A 13533-nucleotide genomic window follows, 5' to 3' on the forward strand; every position below is an offset into this window, starting at 1 on the left:
GGACTGACTAATGCTCCGGTTGTATTTATGAATTTGATGAACAACGTATTCAGGCCTCTCTTGGACTTGTTTGTGATAGTGTTTATTGACGATATCCTGGTGTACTCTCGCACAGAATCAGAACATGCAGATCATTTGAGAATCGTTCTTGGTATTCTTCGAGCTCGGGAGCTGTATGTAAAATTTTCAAAATGTGAATTTTGGCTGAACTCAGTGACATTCTTCGTCCATGTTATTTCCAATGACGGTATTCGAGTCGACACTCAGAAAATTGAAGCAGTGAAGACTTGGCCAAGGCCTACGACACCTACGGAAGTTCGTAGTTTTCTGGGTTTAGCAGGCTATTATATAAGGTTTGTAGAGGGTTTCTCATCCATTTCAGCCCCATTAACGAGCTAACCCAGAAGCCGGCAAAATTCCAATGGAGTGATGCTTGTGAACGTAGCTTTCAAGAGTTGAAAGACAGATTAACTTCAGCTCCAGTGTTGACACTTCCAGAAGGGCCAGATGGCTACGTTGTGTATTGTGATGCTTCCAGTGTGGGATTAGGATGCGTGTTGATGCAGCATGGTAAAGTTATTGTAAATGCTTCGCGACAATTGCGTAAACATGAAAAAAACTATCCGACGCATGATCTTGAATTGGCTGCGGTTATTCATGCCCTGAAAATGTGGAGGCATTATTTGTCTGGTGTGCATGTTGATATCTATACAGATCACAAGAGCCTCCAGTACATCCTCAAGCAAAGGGAGTTGAACCTGCGGCAGAGGCGGTGGTTAGAATTATTAAAAGATTATGATGTTAACATTTTATACCACCCCGGGAAGGCGAATGTAGTAGCCGATGGGCAGTTTATGTGAAATCCCTCCGGAAAGGAAAGAGATGATTCAAGAACTTCATCGATTGGATAATCTTGGAGTGCGTGTAATCGATTCAGGTAATACGGGTATTAGTATCAAAGATTCCGCAATTTCGTCCTTGGATATGGAAGTGAAAGAACGGCAGTGTGAAGATCCTCAGTTATGTCATTATAGAGACACATCTCATGAGAAAGAAAAGTCTCCGTTTGGAATTTCTATTGATGGAATTCTTAGATACCAAGGTAGGTTATGTGTACCAAAGGTGGCGGAATTGCGCCAACGAATCCTAGAAGAAGCGCATTGTTCCCGGTATTCTATTCATCCAGGTGCAACCAAAATGTATCATGATCTCAAGATGATGTATTGGTGGGATGGCATGAAAAGAGATATAACAAAATTCGTAGCACAATTCCCAAATTGCCAACAAGTAAAAGCAGAACATCAAAAGCCAGGAGGCTTGTTGCAAGCGATAGAAATACCCACTTGGAAATGGGAAGTGATTAACACATTTCATCGTGGGATTACCTCGTTCTCGGGGTAAATATGATTCTATATGGGTGACCGTGGATAGATTGACAAAAGCAGCCCATTTCCTTCCAGTTAGAACCACGTACTCAGCAGAAGACTATGCAAGGCTATACCTTAAGGAAATTGTGCGACTCCATGGTATTCCATTGTCTATTATCACAGATAGAGGAGCACAGTTTACAACTAAGTTCTGGAAGTCTTTTCAAGAAGGTTTGGGCACGCAAGTGAAGTTTAGCACGACATTTCATCCACAAACTGACGGGCAAGCCGAGCGTACCATTCAAACCTTAGATGATATGTTACGGGCGTGTGTGTTGGATTTCGGTGGTAGTTGGGATGATCATTTGCCACTAATTGAGTTCGCATATAACAATAGCTATCATTCCGGCATTCAGATGGCTCCATATGAGGCTTTATATGGAAGGAAGTGGAGATCTCCAATTGGATGGTTTGAAACAGGAGAAGCACAATTGATAGGCCCCGAATTGATTCAACAAGCGGTGGAAAAAGTTAAGGTGATCCGAGATCGATTACTAACAGCTCAAAGCCGCCAAAAGTCTTATGCAGACAATCGCCGACGAGACCTGGAATTTCAAGCTGGCGATTGGGTGTTTCTGAAAGTATCACCGATGAAAGGGGCGATGAGATTTTGGCAAGAAAGGGAAGCTAAGCCCTAGATACATCGGACCCTATGAAATCATTAATAAGGTGGGTCAGGCAGCTTATGAATTGAAACTGCCTTCGGAGCTTGAATCAGTCCATCCAGTATTCCATGTTTCGATGCTCCGTAAGTGTATCGGAGATCCCACAAAGATTGTCCCGATAGAGGATGTGCAAGTGACAGAGAAGCTAATATCTGAAGAGGTGCCTATTGCTATTCCAGATAGGCAAGTGCGAAGGCTTCAGAATAAAGTGGTAGCATCAGTCAAAGTTCTATGGCGGAACAACAATCGGGAAGAGATGACTTGGGAAGCGGAAAAGAAAATGAGATCCAAGTACCCCCATTTGTTCCAATCCCCGGAAGAGATTCAAGATGAAACGTCGACGATATAAGGTATGTATGCTTTATTTTTATGTTTTTGGTCGTGTGTGGCCATACATGTATTGATATTGTGATGTAGCCCTGTGAGGCGATGATATTATGGGTTGCTGTGACAGGTCAGTAGTGCCAGATTACAGGGGAAACTCTGGCGAAATTTTTATAGAATCCCGAGTGTTTAACATTCGAGGACGAATGTTCCAAAAGGGGAGAAGAATGTTACACCCCGGAAATTTTCCCGTTAAGCGCACAGTGAATAGGCTAACAAGGATATAGTGTATACGATGTTGTGGAGATGAGTGGTAACGTTCATTTGATTGGTATCGAGGTGTTGAACAATTGTTAAGAAGGTCCCGTAAGGATCGGAGATTAAACGAAGTGACAAAATAAGACTCAGTGAACTGGCGAATTATACAGTAGATTATACGGACCGTATAATTGTTTTACGACCGTATAATGAACCGTTAAAGTGTCACAGAAAGAAGTTGAAGAAAAGTGGGTTTTACGGTAGATTATACGGACCGTATAACATTATACGGCCCGTCAAATGAACCGTCAAGTTGACACAGAAAGGGGTGATCACTGAGTCAGTTTTACGGTCAATTATACGGACCATATAATAGACCGTATAATGGCATCGGGACTGGTTTTGTATTTATAAAAATATGATCCAAGTTCATTTTTATTATTTCTCCTTCTCACTACACGACCCAATCTCTCTCTAGAAACATCCAAACACTTCCAAACCAAGAATGCAAGTAAAAATCTAGATCAATAACTCCCAAATTCATGAAATCAAGAGTGTGAAACTCCTCGTAGTTCATCTAAGTCAAGGAATTCCAAAGAAGGTGGAACTAGGGTTTTGTCTAAGTGAAGTATTTCAACTCAAGACTTGTTCAACCATCATCCAAGGTAAGTTTCATGATCATTTCATGTTGTTTAAGGTATTGGAAGGCTTAGACACTTGAAATGTAGAAAAACATAGAAAGTGGGTCATTACTGAGTGAATAGTGACATAATTGAATGATAGTGGAATTGAATCATGAAAGTTGAAGAGTTGTGATTATGAATACATTATAATGATGTTTATATCACGAAACAAGTATTAAATGCGTGAAAACACAGAGACGAGTTATAAGGAGAAATATGGGAAAATTGGAGGAAAATGGTGGATTTTGCTAAATATACATAAATGATGATTGTTGATTGTGATATTGTGAGTAGTATTGTGAATGTTGGGAGTTGATATAGAACATGGGAAAAGTAGTATAAACAAAGGAAGTGCTGCCAAAATTTTCCTAGAATTAACGATGCGTTCTTGTAGTCAATTAACTAATGTTAATTCGAATTCTCTCATGAAGGTAGCGACCTGATATCGTAGGAGAACAAGTGAGAGATAGCTTAGTTAAACGACCAAGGTATGTGAGGCTTAACTCTTCTTTCAAAAGGCATGAATCCTTCAATCTTTTCATAAATTCTTCTATAAGATGAAGCTTAAGAGCCCTTCCATATATTAAATCCTCTATGAGCATGATAGTGATGACAATGAGCTAGAGTATAGAGATTCAAGAAATTGTGGCATGTTGTTCCTACAATGCTAATGATGTTATTACTGTAAACACTCGCCTTATGTTTTATTTCCTTCAAGGCGAGGCATGATACTCATAAATGTCCATAATACAATCGGGGGTTCACGACCTTACGTCACCCCGACATAGTATGGTTGTCTTAAAGCTTAATGAATGCTCTTAATGCTAATGTATGTTATGACAATAAGATGACAATTAATGCTAACTTGTAACACTATGGGGTACATGGGACACTAAGAAATGATAACATGATGCTATGGCTTGAGATGTATAATAATGACGTGTTATGATTGATGTTATGATGATATGATTCCACCGCGCCTATATGGCCGGGCATGTCACCGCTAATGCGGGCTGCGATGTTTACACCGAGCCGAGAGGGACGGGCATGATCACCACTAGTGGGCGGCATATGAGGGTTACCCGGACGCGGGTAACGATACAGATTATGATGTGATGAGGTATATAATGACGTACGTGATGATGTATGGGATGTGATAACATGGGTACTATGATTGTGTAAACTGTGAAATATGATAATAATACGATTGCCTATGATATGTGTGTAGGTTATATCTTTGTCCCATGACTCATGATCTTTCTATTATGTTTGTTTATTTCATTCCTTCCTTACATACTCAGTATAATATTCGTACTGACGTCCTTTTTCTATGGATGCTGTGTTCATGCCCGCAGGTAGACAGGGATGAGATCTTGCTCCGGATTCTTAGAGGCTGCTAGCTGACTGAAAGCCCTCCATTGTCCCGGAGGTGCCTATGATGATTCTTTTGTATACAGTTGTAGATGTCATCTCTTAGAGGCTCGTAGATACTCAACGTGGGTCTTGTGGTTTCATGGCATGGTCATTATGTATATATGTATATGTGTGTATATTATTTTGCTAGTCTAAGGGCTCGTATGTATAAAAGCATTTCGTTCTAAATGAAAATGGATTTTATTATATATTAAGCATGAATCGGATAAATGCCTGCTAAATAAGCTTAATAAGTGATGGCACGAGCGGTGCTCGGTGGTTAGCCCCGGGTACTCGTCACGGCCCCTAGCTGGGTCGTGACAGGTGGGTTTTGGGGCGTGACACTAATCGACACTGGCCCCAATGTAACTTCCCGCACTAAGAATATCGTGGTATGGGTGGCCTTGCCTGGCTTGAGTCACCTCTGTAGTGCGAACTTGAAGCTCTAAAACTCTGACTTGTCCCGGAGTGAATAGATCTATCAAATCTTTGGCCCGTAAACCGTGGAGGCGCACTAGTCATGGAATGGCTTGAATGCCTATAAAAATGCTGTCTTTGCCCTCCTCTAAACTCACTAGTCGGACCCGAAGATCTAGCCTTCTTGCTATACCCTCTATTATACTCACCTTCACTTCTTTGTTGTTGTTGGATTTCCTCCAAATTCCGGGCATGGGCTTGAATGCGAGAAATGTCCATATCATCTTGAAGTGATGCAGTCAAGCACTTATCCGTCAGGTATGGCCCTAAGCCACTCACAAACCGGTGCACTCGGTCACCCATATCCGCTGCCATAGCCGGAGCATACCTAGCCAAGGAATTGAAGCGGAGGCTATACTCTAGCGCACTCATGCTTCCTTGCCTAAGATTCAAGAACTTATCGGCTCTAGCCTGCCGAACCTCTAGAGGCAAGTAATGTCGAAAGAAAGCATCAACGAATTCTTGCCATACCAAGGCAGGTGCATTGACTCCCCTAGAAGACATCCAAACCGTATACCAATGAACCACAACATCTCGTAGTGTATATGAAGCCAATTCTACCGATTCGACATCCGAATCATGCATTAACCGAAGTGTCCTCAACATTCCATCAATAAAGCTCTCAGAGTTCTCATCCTGTTTCGACCGGAAGAATTTTGGAGGGTTCAAGCTAATAAAATCACGGGCTCTTGCACTAACCACCCTATCACCATGACCCATACCCTGCCGCTGGGCTTGAGCGGTTACCAATTGAATCAGCAAATGAATGGCCTCTTTCACATCTTGGCCCGAAGCATCTGGTGGAGGAGCTGGGGCCGAGGCTCCCTCAAGCTCCTCTGAAATAGGCAATGAATGATAGGACCGAGATGGAACCTCGTTCTGGGACTTGCCCTCCTCTATAATTGTCGGCGGTACTCTCTCAGTCCGCCTTTCTGTCACTGTCTTGTCCTTTTGGGCTGCTGTAGCTTTTCTCTTTACAGGCATCTCTGAAATACATAACACACGGTTAGGGAAAGAGAAATCCTTATATCATGGCTCTATTGGACGATCTATGAAGAAAGAAGGTCATTCATTCCTAATTGCCCACAACCTCCTGTTTATAAATGTGGCACGCAACACACCCATTGACAAGACTCAACTGGACATGGCTTGTAGACACACCCTTGGACGGAACTGCTCTGATACCACTTTTTTCACGACCCAACCGGAGGGCCATGACGGGCACCCGGAGTTAACCCGCCCAGGAACCTCTCATCATACTTTCACAAACATAACTAGGTGAGCCATAAGTCCAACTTGCAATTCATGTGCATCAATAATGCAAATCTTATCGAGCAAGAGCACTTTTATATCAACATCACCAACTACGCCCATATACATATACATAAGCTGATGAGGCTAACAAAATAATATACAAAATATTAGCCGACAAGGATAAGAGATATCTAGTTATACATAACTGTCTACGAGCCTCTAGAAAGAGTATGTAACATCATAAAGACGGGATAGGGCCCCGCCATGCCCATATGTATATACTCAAAAGAATAGTACCAACAGTTGCAGCTCTGGATCAAATGGAGCTCCTCTAAGCAGTCTCTAGATAGGCATCCTAAGGATTAAGTCTATCTCCCTGTCCACATGCGGGCATGACGCAGCGTCCACAAAATAAAAGACGTCAGTACGAACAATGCACTGAGTATGTAAGGCGTAATCAATAACATAATAAAAGCTTAAAGGATAACACAAGATATAAGAGTCATGGGATAGTACAACCAGTTATACCTCTAGAGACGTTCATCATATTTACTTACCTTTTTTCAAATGGGAGCTTTCTATTACATACACATACATATATAGTAGTACTATACCTGACCATGTAGGTTCGGTGTCATACATACTCGGCCATAACAAGGCTCGGTCTTATACGTACCTAACTGTAGTGGTGTGCGCGCAATAGATATCATACCCGGCCATGTAAGCTCGGTATTTCCAAATAGCCATACGCACATATATATATATATATATATATATATATATATATATATATATATATATACATAGCAGTACATAAGTATCATCAACATCATCATCACTATATCTTTCCTTAGAAGGCCAACTATCGTAGGCTGAGATCAACAATATCATAAGAGTATTAAGACTTAGGAGCTTTAACACTTCTATAAATGGGGGCGTCATGGAAGATATGGTGAATTTCATGAATAGGTGCACAACAATGGAATCATGCCTTAAGAAGGAAGGGTTAGCCTTACATACCTTTATATATTTTTAACTACTTAGCGTTCACCTCCAAAGCTTGAGAAATCTACATTTAAAAGGATTCATACCAAGGTTAAGTCTTAATGACACTCTTAAGTTCAAACTAGAACAATTCTTGAGCTAGCGAAAATCGGGCAGCATTTTCCCCTATTTCATCTGCTTTTACCAATTTCCAAAACAACTCCCAACAACAGCGACATTATCAACAATACCATAATCAAGAGGCTTCATTCAAGTTAAGCATCACTCAATCCCCAAAACTCCTTTTCATGATCATGCATAACAATAGCTACAACACAACACCATATATATACTTACATACAATGCTTCCCTAACATCATTAGTATCACCCACATCAAGATTATACTCATAATATGCCAAGATTTACAATTCAAGTTAACCTATAGCTCATGATATCCTCAAGTTCACTTGAACTCTATTTCCACTTTTCTTCCTTTACCCACATGGCATAACAATGAAACAACCATAACCATATGTAAAAGATGTGAAATCTTACCTTAATCACTCAAGAACAAGTCTTGGATCAACTTACTCCACTAAAGTGAAGTCTCCAACATCAACACCATAGGAAATCTTGAGTTCCACAAACCGTAGCAAGCTTCTTAGCACTTGAATCTCTTGATTCTCTTAGATTAGTTTATGGACTTGGAGAGAGGTTTGGAGAGCCCTAAGATTTATTTTGGGGAAATAATGAGCTCAAATGAGGTGAAATGAAATATATAAAACGTGAATTAAAATCCTGTCGGACAATTCTACGCTCACTTTGACGGACCGTCAAAAAGCTCCGTCAAACTTTCTAGCTAAACATGGCTCACTGTGACTGTTTTACGCTGGGAAAATACCATTTGATGGGCCGCAGAAATTTCTGCGGTCCATCAAACTGATCCGTCAAAATGTTCTGCCCTAGCAGTTTGTCTTAAAACACCCATAAATTTTACTCCGATGGCACATTGACGAACGGTTCGTTGTGTTGGAAACTAGACTCAATGAACTTCAATTTGGACAAAAGAAACACACCAAAACTCCTAATATTCTAGGAGATATACCTGTCTCAAGTTGGGCTAAAATCGTGTCCAAAATTTTGCCAAGTTTTCCCGAAGTTCCGACAAACTTAATTTCCTTAATTCGCTTGTTCTGAAATCCTTCCATAGCTTATTTCATGAACTTAAACCCCCCATAACCATAAGATAGGAACATATAATCTCATATATCCTAGAAGATAACTCCAGTTTCCACAATTAGGACAAGCAACACCTAACGAATTTCAACATACAAAATACGAGGTGTAACGGATTCATACTAAGGTTAAGTCTTGAAAACAGTCTTAAATTCAAACTAGAGTAACTAATGGGCTAGCAGAATTTGGGCAGCAGTTCCCCTATTTTATTGACTTCCACCAAAATCCAGAACAAATCCCAAACAACCATAACGACATCAACAATTCCATATTTAAGAAATTATATACAATTTTACACATAAAACAATCCAAAACTTCCTTCCAAATTCCATTCATAAACAACAACTACAACACAATGTCTCATAACTTTTCCTAGCACAGCTTCCTTCACTTTTATGACTTACTAATCGCCAGATCAACTCAATATAAGAAATAAAGCGAGAACATACCTTAATCTTGAAGAACCCTAACTCTCCCAACCTTTTTTGCAACCCAAACTATTACAACTTTAACTAAGGACAAGGATTATCACCATCTATGAGCTTGCTTAGGGTTTTAAAAGCTTGATTCTTACTTGATTTAGCTTAGGATGTGTATGGATAGCTAGGGAGAGTAGAGAGATCTTGAAGAGTCTAGAGAGTTCTGATTTTTTGGTGTAAAAACGATCCAAGTCGTGGCCCTTTTAATTTATAAGAGAGAGAAAAAATTTCACCGCCTACAGATCGACGGCAAGATTGACGGTCCGTCGACTCGCAATGTCGAATAGAGGCAGCCCCTGATTCTCAAAGAGCTATTCGACGGTGCATGTTTTTGATCCATCGACCAGTAGACGGTCCATCGACTTACAACCATCGAGTTGCTTAGCTGTCATACTCAGTTTTTCTGGTTTATTCCGCCTCTAATCTTCCCGATACTTGTTGTACGCAACTTAAAACTCCCGCATACATGGAATAATCATGTCGAATCTCTTATAACCTTGACAATAACCTCACTTACTAACTTCACGTCGTCTACCTTTTTATGATTATTCCATCGTTTAGTAGGATTTTTCATGCTAAGATTCTTGAATTAAGGGAGGTAAATTGGGGATTTGAAACCCTAGGCTTGAACTTGGTTTTTCTTCAATTAAACATGAATTAGTGGATAAATTTCACTCATTTTTGGTATATAGGCTCCATAAGTAATGGGTAAACTGATTTTGAACTAAATTTCCTATTTTGCCTTTCGTGGCTCGGATTCCTATTTTTGGAGACTTTTTGGGTTTGGATTTAAAGTATGTCAATATGGGTACCATTGGATTCGTATGACTTCCTAGATTCATAATTTGACCTCATTAAACCCAAATTTCTTATAAAATGACCATTTTCCCCCTTGAGGTTGGGAATGGGTTTTTGAACTAACTTTTTGATCCAAAATTCTTCTAAGACCATTATGGGTATGCTTTGAATTTCCTCATTTTTCTCATTCCATGAGTTAGGGTTTGGGACTTGATTAGGAATATGGTTATTTGGGTATTTTCTTATTGATTCTAATTTTATATCCGGATATGATTAGACTTTCATTATCATGATGCACAAAGGAAGGGCAAGATCAAGGTTTGACTGTTGGAGAATTGCTGTTCAGCTTTCCAGGTAGGTCATGGTTTACTTTATGGTGAGACTTCGATTAGCGAAGCGTATGTTTAGATGATATTATCGGAGAATGCATGTAAACCTTCAGGTATGAAGTTAGGTTGGATATTATCTTAGGTTGGGCCTTGTTGTGTGATTGGGGTTAACCACCCCGTTGTGTTGTGACTTATCTTGTTCTATTGTTGTTGGCTTGATGCCACGTGGAGATAGTAGATATTGGATACTATTGATATATCTTAACCATGTTATTGTAGTATCTTACTTGTCGACGTTTGATACGAGGATAATGTTCTATTATGGCTTATTGTGTAGCTTTTTCATGATATTGTTGGTGTGCCCATGTGTGGTACTTGTGATATTGATTTGATTATTGACATTGAACTCATACATTGCACGCATTCTCATCCATCATGATATACTATTGATACATTGATGATACTTGATGAAACACTGTTATGAGCTGGGCTCGGTTGGATGAGAGTGACATAAGGACCGATGTTCGATGGTTATCCCGAAATTTAGGTTGTGTGTAGCGATTGCCGATTTTGTTGCCAGAATTGTGAGGTAGCAGTTGTCGAGGTTGTTGCCGGAATCGTGAGGTACATGGACTTCACTGGTCCCCCATGGGTTATGCTATCGAGATGTGATGTTCCATCATCAGAGTACATGTGTACACAACATATGCATTGCATTCACATTTCATACATTATTGCATTGCATTGTATAATTTGGCTTCCTGTGATATTCCTGTGATTTATTGTGATACCATTGTGATATACGGATTCGGTGTGATATATTGGCACTTGGCACAGTTGGGCTTAGATGCTATAACATAGGTGATGACTCGTTGTGATACTATTGTGATGTACTATTTTGGATTGATTTTATTGAGACTTGGCACAGTTGGGTTTAGATGCTATAACATAGGAGATGTTCTGCGGATATAGATTTGTGTTGACTCGTACTTGTTAGTTCACGTACTTATCTTTCTCTGTTGTCTTTATAGACGTTAGCTAGTCTTAGTCGGCCTATGATACCTACTTGTACTTGTTGTTTGTACCGACCTGCACTTGCTGCATTCTTTGCTGCATTCTTTTATGAATGCAGAGTACCAGGTGAGATCAACTTGTACTCCTTGTGACTGATATTCAAGGATGGCTGATTCGAGTCCTTCAGGGTGAGCATGAGGACATTCGCTGCCCGATGACTCTTTCTATCATTATGTCCTTATTCCTATTCTGAGACATGATCTTTGAGACTACTTATGTTTTATTATGATTCAGACTTGTAGTAGTTAGTTAGATGCTCTTGTATGACCAGAACAAATATTGGGGTGGATTTCATTTACTTTTGCATTTTCTTATTTATATTATATTTGTGAGGCTTTCGCCATTTTACTTCTTTCGTTATTTTTTATTATTAGTGAATGTCGAGTTAAAGGTTCTCCTACCGAGGTGGGAAAGGTAAGTGCCCGTACGACTTAGTGAAATTGGGTCGTGCCATTTTCAACCTTTAAAAATGGTTTCTTTTGCAAGGTTTGTGTGCGTGAGGGACAAGCTCGCATTAAACCTTATGTGTATTATATTATATATATATCTATATGTGATTTCCCCTACAAAAGGATGATTGAAATTGAATTATAAAGCTTTGAACTTTGAACATGCTTTATTCCTTATAAGGGATGACTTAACTTGATTTTTAAAGCGATGATCTTAGAACTAAATTGCCTCTACTATGGAATGATTGAATTGATTTCTAAAGTGATGATCTTTAAACATGATTTTCCCCTATTATGGGATGATTGAACTCGATTTTTAAAACCTAGAATAAAATGTGTTTTGCCCTATGAATGGGTTTTGGCGAGTTGAAAGTTGATTAATGATTAAACATGGTCTCTAAACCGCTTAATGACTTGATCTCCCCTATTAACGGGATGATGAACATAATTCATAATGAACAATTTGGCTATCATGCTATGACTTGTGATTCGGCTTCTATGCCATGATTTGAGGTTTGACTTCCAAGCCAGGACTTGTGATTCGGCTTATATGCGATGATTTCTATTGTTTGTGTTTGGCCTAGCTACTCGGGAGGAAGGGTAGTCACTATGGATCCTAGTGTGGTTTGCCTAGCTATACGGGAGGAAGGATAGCCATCGAGGGTTCATAACCCAGATGTGGTTTTGCCTAGCTATTCGGGAGGAAGGATAGATATCGACGGTTCATAACTCTAATGTGGTTTTTCCTAGCTATTTGGGAGGAAGGATAGCCATCAAGGGTGACAAACCCCGATGTGGTGCTTCTATGAGGTTTTAGGGAACCGTAAGTGGTCATCGCTTCATTATATTGATTTGGGCCTGTATTGGCATATGTGATACTTTGGTTGCTTGTGAGTGACTTGTTGATGATCTTGGGTTCATGAGTGAGAAGACTTAATGTGATAAACAGTACAATAAGTCGAATATTGATATATTCTTGTGTTATTGGCTTTTACTGGTGATTTTAATGAGGTTACTAGCTTACTCTATCGTTGAATTTCGAATCGTTTGAAAGAACATAAGGTAACGAGAACGACTTACATATTCAAAGTGATTTTTTCTTCATCATTGTCTTATATTGGATATTCATGAGATGTTACCATTTGTGTTGAACTGTTTCTCAATACTGTTCAATTATACTTATTACTTATATATTTTTCTATTAACCATTATCTTGGAGACACTCACTGAATACCCAGTACTTAGGCACACCGTTGTTGTTTTTGATGGTATGTTAGGTAACGAAGAAGAGCAGGTTCGTGGTACGCGTACAAAATAGGAGAACTTGTTGCTTTCCAGACTTATTGGTGAGCCCACACTCTTATTCATGGGACAACCCACCTATCTAGTTTTATTGTTTTTAGTTTTCGGATTGCGTCCCGATGTGCTAGACCATGTTTATGTTCTTAGAAGCTCCATAGATGGTTGTCGGATTGTGGGTGGAGGTTGAAAGTGTCATACGACTTATTGAGGCGTCTGCCATGTTTTACAATTGATTATTCTTTTTTTTTTAAGACAATATCCACTAGGCTTGTGGGACTAGGGCTAATATTATAACTTTTTCTCAAAATCAAATCACCATAAGTCTTTACATAGTTTCCAACTTGCTAGGAAATGCTAAAAATAATCTAATGAGAAAACCA

Source organism: Lycium barbarum, chromosome 8 (genome assembly GCF_019175385.1).
Source record: "Lycium barbarum isolate Lr01 chromosome 8, ASM1917538v2, whole genome shotgun sequence".
NCBI classification, from domain to species: domain Eukaryota; kingdom Viridiplantae; phylum Streptophyta; class Magnoliopsida; order Solanales; family Solanaceae; genus Lycium; species Lycium barbarum.